This window comes from Lactuca sativa, chromosome 4 (assembly GCF_002870075.4).
Source record: "Lactuca sativa cultivar Salinas chromosome 4, Lsat_Salinas_v11, whole genome shotgun sequence".
NCBI lineage: Eukaryota > Viridiplantae > Streptophyta > Magnoliopsida > Asterales > Asteraceae > Lactuca > Lactuca sativa.
Genome location: NC_056626.2, coordinates 365,440,621 through 365,445,777, shown reverse-complemented (window position 1 = coordinate 365,445,777; position 5,157 = coordinate 365,440,621).

Here is a 5,157-nt window from a genome sequence, read left to right as displayed (position 1 = left end):
AGTGTTTGATTTGGTTCCCTTTGTTGAATAGCTCTCCCTCACCTCTTGATACAATCATCTTCCCCCTTGCTGGAAAAGGTTGCAGGCGGCCCACCCTTTACATCTCCTCATGTCCCTTATTTCCCTCTCAACATAAGTAAATAGATAGAGGATATTGGAGAGACTAAACTAATTGCCTCCTTTCACTTTCCATTGTCGAGTTTTCAAACTCTCAACAAGCCCACAATTATCGCCTATGTAATCTTATCTGGTGGTGGCTTTGGGGCCCGCGAAATCAAATCCCTCAATCCATTGTATACCTCGACCCTGACATGAATCCTAGACTCAGATCCATTATGAAAATTTAGGGGGTGTTTGGATAAGGAAAAAATAGACTGCTTATTGCTTATTGCTTAATCCCACCGCAATAAGCAAATTTAAGTGTTTGGATACGAGTCTTTAAAAATCAACTTATTGCGGTAGGAATAAGATAAATAAACTGATTTTAATAAGCAAGGGGGGAATGCTTATTACTTATTGCTTATTGCTTATAGGTCATTTTACTCATATAAGTTGCTTTGTTTGCCAAACACTTAAGATGCTTATTGCTTATTGCTTATTCCTACCGCAATAAGCTAATCCAAACACATTTTAAAAAAATGTTTATTCCCACCGCAATAAACAAATAAGCAACAAGCTAATAAGCTAAAAACTATTTATCCAAACACCCCCTTAATAAAAAATAACACAAATGTAATCAACTAAAAGAGAAGGCATAGAGGTGGCTGTCGGAATCTATAATGGTAAAGGGAAGAAGATTGCTAATCACTTGGCCGAAGTTCTCTCTTTGTTCTTTTTGTGTAAGTTTGTTCTCCTTTCAATTTTACCATGGTATACAACGCCACCACCAGAGGTTTCTACATATGCGCTATGGTTTAGGCCACGTCACTCCCTATTCAATTTTCGTGGTATTTTGTTAGCCCTAATTGCAACATGAGCAATTGAATGAGCAGGAATCATGCTTACAAAATTCCTTATCGCACAACAGTCTCCACCAGTGATGATTGAAGAGCCAACACAACCACCTCATAATATGCCTTTAGGGCTTGTGTTTCCTAATCATAGTCATCCACATGAAAGGCTTAGTGTTGATTTGAGATTGAGTGTTAGAGGAAGAGAGACCTTATTGGAGCATGGGATGAGGAAAATGAGACAAATACCAAGTTTAAAGTGCGGCCCTAAGGGGTGGGTCATTTAGGCTATATAATAAAATAAAAGGATATAAATAAATAAGTAAGATTAAAAAATTAAATATATATATATATATATATATATATATATATATATATATATATATATATATATATATTCATTAAAAGCAATATAGTCTTTTTACTTATTATAGAGACCAAACACACAACACAAATATGTTATACGGACCATCCAAGTTAAAAAAAAAAAAACAAAGACCAAACGCACAGATTACCCCAAATCACAGGACCATCCGTGTAATTTACTCTTTGTTTTATAATATTCACAATTTAATAAATGGATCATATTACAAAACTTATAGTTTAATAATCACAATTTAATACCGAATTTATAGTTTCATATTCACAATTTAATTTATAGTTTAATATTCACAATTTAATACATAATTTATAGTTTAAAATTAACAATTTAATTTATTGCTTAATACAGTAAATTAGTAAATTATTGGTGCTTATGGTTCCCAATCGTATGTAGTTACCTGTTAGTTAAAGTTGTAAAAGGTATTCACAATCTTCATAACAAACCTCATGATTATCTTTCAAATCCGAAAATAAGTGGCGTATGGAACAACATTGCAGCATGCAAGAATGATCTCAAAAAAGTTGGGTTGGACACTATGGATGTTTTTCAATTAAACATCAAATCCGGTGATAATTAACTTTTTTGGTATGACAAATGGTTAGGCCTGGTTACACTTGAAGAAAAATACCCATCTCTGTTTGAGTTGGAATCTAGGAAGAAATGTTTGGTGTCTGACAGATTTATAGACAATTAATTTGAAGCTCATTGGAAATCCAACGTGATTGATAACACCGAAATTAGGTGCATCAATAATCTCAAAAACGACTTATCAAGGGTACATTTGGAACCAGGAGAAGATCAATGGGCTTGTACACTAGATAATGGCAGCCAGTTCACTGTTAGCTTGCTAAGGAAAAAATTGGAACATTTACAATACCCTAATCGTGTTTTACCAACTTTTAAATGGAGTAAGGTAACTCCGATCAAAGTCAACTGTTTTATATGGAGAGCAATGCAAAGGAAGATTCCATCCGCAGCGGCATTGAAATGCAAAGGGGTTGATATAGAAAATGATAACTATGGCGCTTGTGTTAACAGATTGGAATGCTCTGATCATATCCTGGTACAATCTCCATTCGCATGTAAAGTCAGGAAGATTATTTTCAATTGGTGTGGTTTACAACAGGTTGAGTTCTCATCAGTTGGAGAATTAATCATTTTTGCAGAAAATTGGGGAAGCAACCTAAGGAAGGAGATAAGATTCCTCAACATATGTCATGGCCTAATCTGGAACCTGTGGAAACTTAGGAATGAGCGGGTGTTCTCATCAGTTGGAGAATTAATCATTTTTGCAGAAAATTGGGGAACCAACCTAAGGAAGGAGATAAGATTCCTCAACATATGTCATGGCCTAATCTGGAACCTGTGGAAACTTAGGAATGAGCGGGTGTTCAATGGAGTATTTCATACTCCCATTTATGGTGCAGGGGCAATTAAGTCGATGGTGTACTTCTGGACAAAGTACAGGGGCAATGATGGAATAGGTGATTGGGATAATTGGACCGCGTCTCCATTTACAATTTAAGTTCATAATAATGTATATCATTCCATGTATGTTTCTGCTTCGACCTTGTACTTCCGTTCCCCTGCTAGTTACTTGCTAGTAGTGGTTCGTTTTTATTAATATTATTCGCCGTTTCAAAAAAAAAAAGTTACCTGTTATTTCTAAGTTTGAAAAATATTTATTGACTTATTAAATTTTGAAAAAAATCAATAAGTCTAAAAACAATGTTTAAGAAGCTAATATGTATTTTTTAAATAACATATTTATTACCTTGAAATGTCACTATTCAAAAGTCACGCTTTCTTACTTTTTAAAACAAGTTGTAGCTTATTAGATTAAATTGAGAATAATACCCCCAAACATATCTACCCATTTTGGTCATTTACTCATTTTGCGTATATGTAAAAGTACCAAAAATAAGCATAAGTATGTATAAATATGTCATTTTTTTTTATCATTTATATTTATAAGCCAGCTTAGAATTTTTTTTAAAAATAGCTAATCAACTTATACGTTCTTGTTATCATATAATTTATTCCAAATATTTTATTTTTATTTTTTTTGTCATCACATAAGCCAATAAGCAATTTTTATAAATAAAATAAAATAAAATACTTACATGAATTGAATAAGCAATTCATAACGCCCACCCAAGTTTCATGGGCCAAAGCTAGAAACGAGCATACTACAAATTAGAAGCCCGATCTTAGGAGACTAGCCCATTATGCTAGTTTGTAGGCAAAAAATTTCCTTTTCGTATTTTATTATTTTTATTTTGATGAATCTTATTCTCAATTTTCGTTTAGATATCTTACGAATAATTGGTAATATGCATCGGGAACTTATTATGAGTTGATGCTTAAACAATTTATATTTTTATCTCCTAGCTCATTGTACTAGTTTGTAGGCAAAAAAATTCCTTTTTTTCTATTTTATTATTTTTATATTTATGAAATCATATTCTCAATTTTCATTTCGATATCATACGAATAATTGGTAATGTGCATCGGGAACTTATTATGAGTTGATGTTACTAATACATGTAAAGGGCACCAAACAATTTATAGTTTTAGTAATGTCAATAGCCGGATACAATCAATTGTTGGTGTTATATTTCATACCCAAAAGGAAATTTTACCAAAGACAAAACTATAAAAATTGTCTATTTGGTTTGTCGAAAAGTTTTGGACCAACACCATTGGTTCAAAACTTTGATTTTTGTTGTGAGTTTGGTTATTCTTTTTTAAAGTACTTAAATTGACAAATTTACCTTTCTTGTTTTGTGTTTCCTTATTCTTTTATTACAACAATTAAAAGAAAAAAAAAGCAAAAAAATAAAATACTACCCTACCCCCTCTGTTCAAAACGTTGATTTTGTTGTGAGTTTGGTCCTTCTTTTTTAAAGCACTTAAATTGACAAATTTACCCTTCTTGTTTTGTGTTTCCTTATTCTTTTATTACAACAATTAAAAGAAAAAGAAAAAGCAAAAAATAAAATACTACCCTACCGCCTCTTACCCCTCCCATATCTTCCTATTTCTCTCTTTTGATTTTCATAAAAGAACTACCACATCAACTTCCAACTGCTAGAAAGTTATATACCACAACAACCAATTGTCGTAATGTCATCGTCCTTGATGGAATAGGCCATCTTCCTTCTGATTTAAAGAAAAAAAAATAAATTCTACCATCACCACCGGTCGGAAGAAAAGAATGTCCTCCATTTTCGTTCGTAGGATATAATCACTGCTAGTGTTGATGCAAACCCTAACTCCAATCTGCAACTCGATAACGATGATGGTTAAGGGTGACGACGGTTTTACTCGACGAACACAACGATTGAGGGCGACGACCCTACAAATCCAAGCTTTGTAAATCCGGAGATAACCTCCATGGCTAGAGGCGAGCTGTATTTGCAAATGGTGGTGGTCCAAAACCCTAATAGGAATTTGAGATACAAATAAGCAACATTTTCATCTTTATCTATCTGGATTTTAGGTTTACGATGTGAATGGTGGAGTTTCGGCGACTTCACTTTCATAGTGTCAATCTTGTACCCCCGTGTCTTCGTTTTTTCCTACAAAATGTAACACCTCAAATTTTAAACCAAATTTTTCATTTTTAAAACTTCCAAAAACATATCTTCACAGCCAGATCAATTACAAGTCATTTCACAACACAAATGTCATTGTTATCAGAGTACATAAAGATCATGTCCCATTAGTGAATTCCCATTGTGTGTGTACAATTAGACCTTCACTTTCCCACGGTCTTGCGAAGTACCTGTCACATACAAATCAACAACTGTAAGCACAAAGCTT